The sequence below is a fragment of the Pygocentrus nattereri genome, chromosome 6, assembly GCF_015220715.1.
Source record: "Pygocentrus nattereri isolate fPygNat1 chromosome 6, fPygNat1.pri, whole genome shotgun sequence".
NCBI lineage: Eukaryota > Metazoa > Chordata > Actinopteri > Characiformes > Serrasalmidae > Pygocentrus > Pygocentrus nattereri.
The window spans coordinates 12,445,213-12,458,564 of record NC_051216.1 but is presented as its reverse complement, the minus strand read 5'-3'; the positions used below and the strand labels follow the sequence as shown (position 1 = coordinate 12,458,564).

At 39.3% G+C, this 13,352-nt stretch overlaps 1 long non-coding RNA gene across 1 annotated transcript; it reads left to right on the top strand.

The window, feature by feature from the left end:
• The first annotated feature begins 531 nt into the window (after positions 1 to 531).
• LOC108436784 lies at positions 532 to 12,579 on the top strand. The gene is made up of 4 exons (XR_001858551.2): positions 532 to 626; positions 7,766 to 7,874; positions 9,312 to 9,485; positions 11,457 to 12,579. It is a non-coding gene; the product is annotated as an uncharacterized LOC108436784 (long non-coding RNA).
• Positions 12,580 to 13,352: the final 773 nt, after the last annotated feature.

Genomic DNA, 13,352 nt, shown 5'->3' with positions numbered 1-13,352 from the left:
TGGTTCTATATAGAACTGTTTTCTTTACTAAAGAACACGTGAAGAACCATCTTTTTGTAAGAGTGGATGTGGCATTAGGAAGAGAGAGTGATGTGAGGTTCAGGCTGTATGACTGGATATTTACTCACACTTTACTTTCATTTTCCTGGCTTTAAGTTGTTTGTCTTGCCCTCTTTTTTTAGCCTATCGAGATAACTCTTTAGTTCCACACCTTAACTCACTCTTAAAGGACTTTTAAACTGCTGTACTTATGTATTAAGCCTGAATGCATAAGAACACTTTGCCTAGTTACTCTTCTAAGCATACACGGATTGCAGTAGTGCTCTAAACAGAGAGTCTAGTTTGATCTGTTGTTTACATGATCACAAATCTCTGAAGTTTACATTTGTTGCTAAACCACCTGTACACACTAATCTGACCACAACTACAAGCACAGATTGGCACATTGCTGAGTACACTAGCCAATCACAGAGCAGGAAGGTGTGGTCACAGTGAAAACCTCAAGTGTATAAAATATCATGGCAAAAGCTGCCGCTGCAGTGCTGGTGCTCTGTGCTTCAAGATGACTCGCTGTCATCCTCTGATTTGCACTTTATGGACACTTGTCCTCTCTGGATTCACTCAAGGTAAGTTTGAGAAGTTGGACTTTGTTCAGATTGTCTTGAGGAAGGTTGACACTGCTGGCAGAGTAGAGACTGTAGATTAACACACAGAATACAAACACATCATTGTATTTTCAGTAGTATAGTATAATAATCGCTGTTATTGTATTTAGTAATAACGTCTACAGTGTAGACTGAGAATCTACTATGAGGTTTTTCTAGATGTTTTATTTCTTGAGAATGTGAAAAATGTTTTGATGTACAGCACTTCCTCGATAGGTTAGCTGCCTCAAGATTTAATCAACACATTTCAAACACAGGGGATTCTGGATGTTGATTTTATTAGATCTTTAATCTCAACGTTCTTCAATTTTCTCAATCACATTCAATTCACCTTCAGCTCTGTTCTTTATCCTGGACTGTCTTAACATTTTACAGCTTTCAACAAACTAGCTGATTCCTACAGTAGTGCCATCATGAAACAATGATTTTAGACGTGAAGCTGCATTAAATATGGTTTTATATTAATGAAAAAAGTGATTCAAAACTAATGAATGTCGCACAGATGTGACCTGTACCTTACCATTATGTGAAATTGTAGTGTATGTGTTTATATTTGTTTTTCTTTCCATTATGGGTAGAGTCATGTGCAAAGGTTTGGGCACCCTTGGTCAAATTGAATATTTAGCTGATTTTACCTAGATTTTAGTGTAAAATTTCTATTTATTTGCTGAGTGTAACTGTGATGTGGAGCGAGGTAGCGGATGCATGTGCGGAGGTAAGCGAATCTTATTGAGGGCAAATCCAAAATCAGGGTCATAACAGTCCAGGGTCAAAGAGCCAAAACGTAGAGAACGTGGGGTAGACATGACAAACCAGAATCCATCTTAAACACAGACAGGGATTCAAACAACCATACATACAGCTATAAAGACCAAGACATCCAACAAAGACCGATACAAAGACCAGCAAACACAACGTGCAAACACAGGGCTTAAATACAACAGGGATAACGAGGGACAGGTGAGAAACAATCAGGAGAGGAGTTACAAAACGAGGGGGCTGGACTAGAAAGATCAAAACAAAAACACACATGGACAAGACTGGCAGGGGCCAATCGTGACAGTAACATACTGGGGGAAAATGAATAAATTAAAAACCTAACTGTGCTCTAACTTTTGCATAGGCCACACCCCCCTCAATATGTTCAATTAATTTAAATAGTGCATTAAAATGAGCAGAGGCGTGTTCTCTATAGAGGATATGTTCATTTATTTCCACTTTATGTTATGACATTTGAATGTTTTACATGTGTGTCCAGCAGGACTTAATTGACTCAGCATAATCTGTTTTCCAAGGCAGATACTCTGACTTCCTCTGTCTCAGTCAGTCAGTCAGTCTGTCAGGTTCCTGTTTTGCATTGTTAAATCTCTAATACCAATCTGCTTCTGAAAGTAACAACCTGTGGAATCTAAACGTTTCAGTCAGACCACATTCATTTTCCATAGTTCCTCTCCAGATCCTGAAGACTCAGTCATGAGATGAAAAAAATAAAGCAAGCAAGATTCAAGTTGTGATTTTAGAGCAAGGCTGATCAAAATGTGTCCCACAAGCCAAAGCTGACCTATGAGGACGTTTGATCGGGCCTCTCAGAAAGCCCACCCCGTCACCCAAAGAGAGAATGAACACGTTTTATACTGTGTATAACTTACTGAACTCTTATTTTCCTTTTAAAATCGTATTTTAAAGATTTGTAGTTATAATACATTATACAATGTTCTAAAGTGCACTTTTAAAGCTTGATTTGAAGTCAGGCTGCCTTTATTTGTACATTGGTTTTGGACCCCTGGTTTAGAACAAGAAAAGGTGATCTTCGAGAAGTTGAGGAGGTTGAAAGTTGCAGATTTGAAAAGTTTATTCCTTTTGGATTAAGTAATAAAATAATGGGAATAAATTACATTTAAATAAATAAATACATTTCCTTCAAGAATCCATGAACACATCATTGCTCTCTCTTTGGCTATTGTCTCTCTTCAATTTTTATCAGTATCTGTGGACTGGGGCGTTGGCTGGGCACGTAAAGATCTAGAGCTAATCCAGAGATTAGTCATTCACTAAAACGCTTCTTGCCTAAAGCCAAAACAAGAAACTCTTCTAATTATCTTGCTAAAACAAAAAACATTCCATCTGTGTAATGTGTCCTGATAAAGGTTGTTAGACAGACAGAGAAACATGGGCTAAACATGTTTCTCACATGCAATATCAGGCATGGGTCTGGCTGGTTTTGATTTTGGTTTTGGTTTTGTTTTGTATGGAGTTTTTACTTAAAAAGGTAAGTGACTGGCTGCCTTTTAATATTAATGTCCTTCAAATTTAAAGTTAAAAGAACAGAAACACATTGTTCTGTTAACTTACATGTTCAATGACCTTGAACTTTTATAAGAGCCAGTTTACTTCTTATAAGTCACAATGTTTAGTTTTACAGTGGAGGCAGTTTCTCTCACATGAGAATGACAGTCTCCCTCTCTTGCTCTCTGAGCCAGAGGAGCACGTTAATGTACCCCTGAATGGACCCCTGATTATGTGGGTCATGCATAAATAAGCTGGAGTGATACATGTCGTGTTAATGTGATGAGGTTCTGGGCTATTTAAAAAAACATTGAAGGCTGTAGCTCCAGAAGCCCAGACCAGACAAAGCCCATTTCTGTGTAGAAGGTCTTCTAACAGAGACTTAAAAGATTCAGCCCTTAGTTATATTTGCTTATATTTACAGCTGTGAGTCTTGGCCAGTTAAGGTGGAGAATAACTGCATTCTGTCAGACTTTGCTGACATCTTCAATGGAAACCACATTTTCAGTAACCTCCCAAGAACCAATGAGTGGTCAAATATTTGTTTATTTAGTGTAAAAACTACAAGCCAGATGATAAAACTACACATGCACACTGTTGCGTGTGCTCAGCTGATCCAGCTGCCAGCAGCTTATTAGTTGAGCCAACAACCTTTATGGAGGCCCAAATATGTGTCACTGTAGTCTTCTGGTTCACATAAAACTCTCCAAAATAAGACAAGTGAATTCACTGAACTTGTTTCAAACTCCATAGCATTCCAATCAAACAGGAAATACAGCTCATTTATGACCTCAGCTGTTGTGAAAGACACTCAGTGAGCAGAAAAGCAGTGATCAAAACTGCATTGCCTGACAAAAACCAACATCATTCTGCAACGGATAATACCACATGGGCTCAGGAACACTTCAGAAAACCACAATCAAACAGGAAATACTGCTCATTTATGAAATCAGCTGTTGTGAAAGACACTCAGTGAACAGAAAAGCAGTGATCAAAACTGCATTGCCTGAAAATCCTAAACCCTACATCTCTAAACAGTCCCACAACTCCTCAACCCTTTCATATACAGTGCTTACAGGTTGGTGAAAGCATATGGTAGGATAGGCGTGAGCTATACATCATCTATACGGGTACTAGTGTTACACAAAATTAGATTTTAGCTTCAGTTTTATTCAGTGTGATAGAAAACTAAAACTTACCTACAATGTATGTTATTTGTTGTTTTGAAACAACAGTTCAAAATATGTTCTAAGCAAAAGGTCAGTTTCTATTCTGGAAATGGGTTTCTATGTGGTCAACTGTCATAACTGGTCATAGTACTGGGGAAGTTTCCCCATTGTTGTGTTTTTAGGAGAAAGAGAACTAAACAGTTCAAACAAAACAAGCGACAGGTGAGTGGAAAATGTGGGCGCCCCTGGTCAAATCACGTTTTGTTGAGGAAATAATGCATAAGTACCATTTACCACACACACTTTCTAAGCCGCTTCTCCCTCAGGGTCACGGGGGGTGCTGGAGCCTATCCCAGCAGTCATCGGGCGGAAGGCAGGATACACCCTGGACAGGTCATCAGTCCATCGCAGGGCAATATAATTTAACAGGCCTGGGAAAAATACATAGAAATTTTGAGCTAAAATTAGCAGAAAAATACCCTATTTAAATTTGCTGGCTGTAGAAGGTGTTTTAACCTACAACCCCAATTCCAATGTAGTTGGGACGTTGTGTAAAACATAAATAAAAACAGAATACGATGATCTGCAAATCATTTTCAACCTATATTCAATCGTAAACACTACAAAGACAAGATATTTAATGTTCAAATAGATTAAATTTATTGTTTTTTGCAAATATTCAGGCAGCGCTGCATTAAAAACCAACATCGTTCTGTAACGGATATTCCCACAACGGCTCAGGAACACTTCAGAAAACCACTGTCAGTGAACGCAGTTTGTCGCTCCATCTACAAGTGCAAGTTAAAACTCTGCCATGCAAAGCGAAAGCCACATATCAACAACACCCAGAAATGCTGCCGGCTTCTCTGGGCCCGAGCTCATCTGAGATGGACTGATGCAAAGTGGAAAAGCGTCCTGTGGTCTGACGAGTCCACACTTCAAATTGTTTTTGGAAATCATGGACGTCGTGTCCTCCGGGCCAAAGAGGAAAAGGACTGTCTGGATTGTTATCAGTGCAAAGTTCAAAGCCAGCATCTCTGATGGTGTGGGGGTGTGTTAGTGCCCATGGCATGGATAACCTGCACATCTGTGAAGGCACCATTAATGCTGAAAGGTACATACAGGTTTTAGAGCAACATATGCTGCCATCCAAGCAACGTCTTTTACAGGGACGTCCTGCTTATTTAGGCAAGACAATGCCAAGCCGCATTCTGCACGTGTTACAACAGCGTGGCTTCATAGTAAAAGAGTGCGGGTACTAGACTGGCCTGCCTGCAGTCCAGACCTGTCTCCCATTGAAAATGTGTGGCACATTATGAAGCGCAAAATACGACAACAGAGACCCCGGACTGCTGAGCAACTGAAGTTGTACATCAAGCAAGAATGGGAAAGAATTCAACCTACAAAGCTTCAACAATTAGTGTCCTCAGTTCCCAAACGCTTATTGAGTGTTGTTAAAAGGAAAGGTGATGTAACACAGTGGTAAACACGCCCCTGTCCCAACTTCTTTGAAACATGTTGCAGGCATCAAATTCAAAATGAGTGAATATTTGCAAAAAACAATAAAGATTATCTGTTTGAACATTAAATATCTTGGTAGGTTGAGGTTAAATAGGTTGAGAAGGATTTGCAAATCATCGTGTTCTGTTTTTATTTGTTTTACACAACATCCCAACTTCATTGGAATTGGGGTTGTACTTTCATTTAGAAAGTCAACAAAAACGACTCCTTAGATACTGTGATATATCAGGAAAATGTTGATGTTCAATTTGAAATATCAAATTCCAAACACCTGATTTAACATTAGTCAATTTAATGTAGTTATTTACATTTGGAGGCCAGTATTCCATCTTAGCCCTGCGATGGACTGGCAACCTGTCCAGGGTGTATCCTGCCTTCTGCCCCATGGGATAGGCTCCAGCACCCCCGTGACCCTGAGGGAGAGGTGGCTTAGAAAATGTGTGTGTGTGTGTATGTGTGTGGATTCAGTCTTAAAGAGCTTCCAGGACTGATGTCCCGGCTGTCTTCTCTCTTCATTGTAAAGTATCTGGGCGAATTACAGCCACACAGATTACACTGGAATGAGTCGAGTTGTCGGTTAGATTCAGACTCTGACATTAATCACTTTGATGTCTGAGAGAATGTATCTCTAGATTAGTGTCTTGCCTGGAAAATACATACACTGCTCATTGCATAAACCATTATGGGTTTCCAGGACAGGGATTAGGCCTGGATTAAACAGGATGTGAAGATTCTCCATTGAAAAGACAATGTAGTCCAGAACTAGACTTAATCCCATTCTGGGAAACTGACAATGACATTACAGCAATTATATGCTAGGCACAATTGCAGTGTGTTTGGAAATCCGTAGAGGAGGTTTTAGTGTTTTTCTTGCATATTACATTTCCTCTGAGGTCAGCTTAACATTTGTGGATTGGTGAATCAAAAACAGCTGTCAAAATGCCACATTTTGTCAAAGGTGCTGTGGGATCAGTAACATGGGGTTTTAAAATTTCTAACCTGATGGCATGAAGAACAAATAATTAGAGCACAATAGAAACACTGATAGCTATGATACATATTACGACTTTGGGAGACGTAAAATACAGACGGCACCCGAGAAAACAACACAAAGCCACACTTGCCTGATCTGAAACGAAGTACTTGGCTACACAAATAAAACTGAAAGCTAAATGCACTACACTTCCCTGGCCAATAACCAAAAGTACATGGGACAGTGCCCACACTTACCAAGGGAGCTAGACAGAGTCGATTCCTACATGGTGCAAATCTATAGGCATCCCTCTTAACTCTTTGAAACCCCAGGTGGTTAAAATTATCAAGCAGATACCATAAAACAACCTCTAACACACCCTGACACTAGGGACTAAAACCAGAGCTCACATGTGGTAATGGTCTTCTTCGCCTAGCTTGAATGTAGCTTTTAAGCATTAGGCCCCTCCCCCAGTAACAGCAGTCAGGATTTTGATTGGTCAGAGGCCTTCCCCATGACTGACAATAAAAGCAGATAGGTTCTCATGTATCTCTAAAATGGCAACTTTACAGGAGAAGGAAAAAAACTACTTTTAATGTAAGTCAATGGAACCAGACATTTTTCCAATTTTGGGTTACATTTTGGGTCATTTCTTTTAGTCCATTCATCATGAAATTTACACATAATGTAAAAAGTAACAGGTATTTTCAAATGATCTCAAAAACTGAAAAATGTCAAAAAAGGAGATACTGGCTGTCTTGTATTGTGTGTCATTCATAAAGCAGTTCAGACTAAAACACCTCTTATAGCGACAGCATGGATGAATGAGGCTACACTGGGGTACCCCTAACAGGTGTATACGTAAATGGATTGGTAAAGAGCTGCTGGTGTTGCAGATTAATTTGTATGACCTGTGTGGACTGGAGTGAACTATATATTTTGAAGCAAGGTTTATATACTACACTATACATTTACATTACTATTGATTATATGTGCTTATTAAACAAGTTCCTTGTTTTATGTTTAATGCATATAGTCTAGGTTTACATGGTTTAAGTGGCTGGCTATTGTCTTTACAGCTTACTGTTTTCATTTGCTTGGTTGGAGCATTGGTCAGTCGTTTCCTTGTCATTTTTGTTGTATTATTACAGCTCATCCTCAAGTGGTCCATGTGAAGCCTGTTGAGAATCCCACCTACGTTGAGGAATACCAGTGTGTAATAGAATCCAACCCTGAACACACAAAGTACAGCTGGAGCAGGTAAACAAGTGTAAACTTCAGCCAGGAAATGACTGCTGTCCACATGTTGCTGCTTTAGATTAGGAGCACAGCTGCTAGGCTGGTGTTGCTAAGAAACACTGGAAGTTAATAGTCACACAAAACCTTTTCCGTAAAAGACACCAAAAACTTCCCCAACCTGCATCAAATCACATCCATGTCATTATTCAGGAATTGCAAAGAAATTGACGAGATGTTGAGCACAGTACAACTGACTATGGACTATAAAAAGGAAAAAACAAACAAGTGTTCCTGAAATGCCAGTTTTCCTGAGCACAACTCATAAAGAGGATGCCCAAACACATGGCTGAGGGCTTTCCAACACACATGCACTGTAGGTAATGCAGAAAGAGAAGCTCAGGGAGTATAACTCAGAAAATCAGTACAATATCCAATTATGAATTTGAGGACATTTTCTGCACAAATGAGCCTCAAGTTAAACCCTGAATATACACATGAAGAAATGCATCCGTCTGATGCTGGGCCCACCAGTGACTCCTCAGACCACCTCTCAGCTACATCTGGTATGACAGTAAGTGAACACAACAAAGACAGACAAAATCACTTCTTCACTTCTAGCAACATTTTCCAGCATGCCCCAGTGTGCAGCATCCTGCCGGAGTTTGAAGACGGAATAGCACCGGAAAGTCATGTAAATCACGCAAATTTGATCTCTCGCTGAACAGTTCCTTTAACCTGTATCAAGCTGAGCTGCAGCAATGCCATTTTACTCATCTAAAAACTAGTTAGTCACACTTGAACTACACTATATGGCCAAAAGTTTGCAGACACTCGCTTGTGCACCGTTTCTTCTATAGTCAAGGGTATTTACACATTTGCTGCAGTAACTTGCTGCCTTTACTTTTCTGGGAACACACTACTCTAGATGTTGGAACATTATTGTGAGAATTTGATTGCATTCAGCCACAAGAGCATTAGTAACTGATTACAGTAACTAATTAGTAACCAGTTACTGTTGTTGGATGATCAGTTCTGGAATCACTTCAACTCATCCCAGAGGTATTGGATGGAGATACATCACTCCAATGAACACCGTCCAACAGCTCCACATTCCAGTGCTGGGGGGATTTATAACCCTGTACCTAACACTTGGCATGGTGAACTTAGGCTCATGTCTGGCTGCACCAAGGTGTCCCATTCTATTAGTCAGTGCTTTTCTATGAAGATCTCCTGCTTTTCTATGGTGTGTATATATGTATATATATATATTTATATATATATATATATATATACACATACATACACACACACTTTGACATACCATGGATCATGAAAATATATTTAAATATATATAAATATATTTAAAGTTTTTTTATATTTTTGCCATATTGTCCAGCTCCATAACAGATGTCAGGCTCTGAAAACTCCCCTTCTGACAGACCTCTTGCTTTACTCTAGGCAGGGCCAAGATGCTCTTCCTGAAGGAGTGAAAGCAGAAGAACACCGACTACACTTCCTGAAGTCAACCTCTGACCTCAACGGTCTCTACATCTGTATAGTAGAGAACGAGCTTGGAACCGCAGCAGGTTCACTGTATCGAAATTATGGACACAGAGATGAGCTTTAACGAAGGTGAGCCAGAAATAGGCACTGCCAGGAGATATTTCAACTAAAACCAAAATACTCAGGGATCTCAGCGTGAATGAGCCAGCCGCTCTTTAATAGAGGTCTGAACTGAGTGAATGTTTGAATGAGAAAATGGTTAATTATGAAAGGCTCATTTGATCATTGTAATCATTGAAAATATTTAAGATCATGTTCATTTTTATGGCTGATTCTGATTTCTCTCTCTTACTCTCTCCACTTCAACAGCAGACACTAGACTGATAGTAAACAGAGACATGTTTATCTGATTGCTTACATTCCTGAATGTGACACGTGTGAGAGAGAGAGAGAGAGAGAGAGAGAGAGAGAACCCTTACATGTAAGGAATCAGATAATTACATAACTCTATTTTATTATCAGTCCACTGTCTGCTGTGAGATGAGACAAATGATAGTGTTTGTTTTGACTAAAATGTTTTTCTGCTTCTTGTCTTCCTGTTTGTAAACATCCACTAGAATGTTTACATGTTGAGACTAGTGAGGCTTCCTTTATACTGTGTGTAAACATAACTTTATAGGACAAAACCATGCAATACAACAAACTAAATACCCTTTGCTTTGTTTTGGTTTGAAGAATAAGCTAATATGTAAAGCAGTCTAACACCGTCATTCATTGTACAATAAATATATCTTGTACTGTTTGGTCATTTTATTAGAAACACCACATTTTGTAGGTTCACAGTTACTGACTGCAGCTTATCTGTTGCTGCAAAATTTCAGAATCAGCCCCCTTCTACCCCATCCAACAAAGGAAAAGGATCACCAAAAGACCACCACTGACCAGCTGTTACTCATGGTGGATTACTCTCAGCACAGTAAATACACTTACATGGTAGTGTGTGTTGTTCTGGTTATGAGTGTATCAGGAACAGTTTTTAAACACAGTTATAGTCCACACTATTAGACACATCTACCTTGTTGATTCACCAAGACATGTACAGCATCATATGAATTGTACAATTCATATCATGCTATAGTTCTTCATTAGTGGTCAGTTTCTGACCACAGGACATTGTCAGCTGTATATTTCTGCTTGGTAGGCAATTCTCAATCCAAAACTCCAGTAGCACTGCTGTTCCTGATACGCTCATGCCAACATGCCTTACCATGTCTGTGACATTTCTGTGCTGAGGATGATTCACCAACCAAATAATGTCTGGTCAGTGGTGGTTCTGTGGTGGTCCTTTTCCAGGGATGGGTAGAGGTTGGCTTACGAATTCTGCTGTAAACCCACTTGTATGGCAAGTGTTTCTGGTAAAATGGCCTGTGAGTACGAGTTTAAATGTGCCATTGTTTTGACACCCCCTGCATGTAACCCCAATTTGTATTAGCTCAATTCATTAACGTTTCACACGATTCTTTGCAAAAATAAATAAATAATTCATTAGATTCTTACTAATCATTACAGAGATTATACAAGCTGCGTGTGCACAACTGGGCATGATTGTTTCAGCAGTTGGGGCATATTAAAACATTTGAAATATTGACTAGAAGGGGTGTCTGCATACTTTTGGAAATAGTGCATTCACATTAGAGTGGAACTATTTCTCAAGACAAATCTTGATGAGTTGGTCCTTTATTTTATGCCCATAGATGGCTGGGCAGTTTTGGCGCTATAATGACTGTCACGATTGGCTCCTCCCACTCCATGTGCGTTTGTTCTGGTTTTGTTGCTCCGCCCTTGATTGTGTTCACCTGTCCCTCATTGTCCTGTGGATTTAAGCCCTGTGTTTGCCCCTTGTGTTTGCCAGTCTTTGTATGAATGTATTGGTCTATGTTTGTCCCGATCTGTCCGTATTGGCTCTTTGACTCTGGACCGTCTTGACTATGACCCTGGATTTGCCCGTAATAAATCTCGCTTATCTCAGCCTTATCTTACAATGACAGAGGTGTGGTGTTTTATAATACCACACTGAACCATCATTTCTTATTTTTCTAGGATCTGATGGAGAACTCCCAAGAAGAAACTCAGGAAGGAAAAAGGAGGTGCTTTTACAGTAGATCACAGTGCTACTTGCATAATAGTCTATGCCAAACTATTTAATACACTTCCTGACATTTCCTGTTTGAGTATAAGATTAAATGGCCATTATGTAAACATTTGACATTCATGTTTGCTTTGACTTTCCAAAAAGTCTACAGTCATATGCAAAAAAATCCAGGTGCCCCTGGTCACGTGACAGGTTTTCTTGGTTTTCTGAGTGAAAATATGTTAACAGAACACACTTATGCACATTTTCATACAGTTATTCATTTGCTTGGAAAAAATAAAACAAAACGTGGCCTGTGCAAAGGTTTGGCACATTTTGTATTTTATGCTTATTTTTTCCCCCCAAATGTGTTAAACTTGGCCAGTAAAATAAATTGAAATGCCATATTTAAGTTCATAGTGTTAGTTCCACATAGATTATTGATACAGTTCATTTAGTTATTAACTTTCAGCAATGCTATGTGAAAATGTTGGGTCAAGATGGAAAGAGTTAGTGTTTCAGTCAAAACGCTGACTAACGAGAGGTTTATGGGAAATACATTAGGTAACAGGTTTGGAAACTGCACACGTCAATGTCTATGACTGTGATGCTCCTTTATTGCTGCAATATGTAAAGAAAAACAGAAGAGCTGCTGTTCTTAAGGTCACTCATGATGTCAGTGCAGGATGTGATCAGAGAGGGATGTTATAGGGCTACAGTCCAAAAACCTCCAAGTAAAAAGAAATGACAGTTCGTTGCTGTGAAAACCATAGACACTGGTCTACAGAGATGTGGAAAGAGGGATCATATCAAATGAGAAACAGATGTAAATCATGTGTTACGACCTGCAGAGTAAATCACAACCCAACTCCACACTCGTGGAAGATTTTGGACTGACGTGCGAGACAGCGCTCTAGCTGAAGGAATATCTTTTTTGTTAATTTGATGTGTTATGGTGTATTGTATTATTTGTTTTTCATGTCTCTGCTTTCTGCTGTCTGTACTTTTGTTTGTTCTTGTGCTGTCTTTTTGTTTGATCATGCAGGTGCAGCACTTTAAATTGCACTTAAAAAACAGATAGTATGACATAAATCCAGCTTTACTGCTTTCTTTCTTAGCCTGTATAAGTGCATCACAACAAATGCAGCATGACTCAGTTTCAAATGACTTCCAAGAAAGTCTGTACATTATATCCGATACATTAGACAGCAAGTGACGTTACCAAGATGTCCCGTCTGTTTATGAACGCAACACTGAAATCTGATGCCAGCCACCTACCGTGCCCTTGAACACTAACAGGACAGTGAAGACACTAGATTGTGGTGTTAATTTACTAGCAAGGTGTCAAATCAAGTATATTTGTATAGCTCTGTATTTTGGGTAGCTCTTTCTACAGCACGCATTGTCCAGCAAAGTTTATAAAAATTCAAGAGTCTGATGCTCAAAGCAACAGTTGTCACAGTCTTATCTGTGGGCATGACTGAAGTCAATTTCACGACCACATCAGAGGACAAAACCAGTCAACTTGTGAGAATGTTTATTGCAAACTGAACTGAAATCAAGTGAAATGTCATTAAAACTCAGAGGACGAGGCAACAATGTTGAATTTGCTTAATGGCAGTAAAATTTAGGATAAAAATTATGTTTTTATGCAATGTCACTACTGAAACATCTGGATCAATTTTGTGTTTTCAACTCTGACTTTGAACTGTTTCAGTAGTCCAAAACAGCTAGTGTGCCACTTCCCCTTTAAGGTCTAGTCCTCGACTTACACCATGACTACCTTAAAATGTCCTGTTCTTCTGAGAATGAGGCACAGGAAAGGATACCACCATCTAACTCAGGCCACAAACATACTTCCTTTT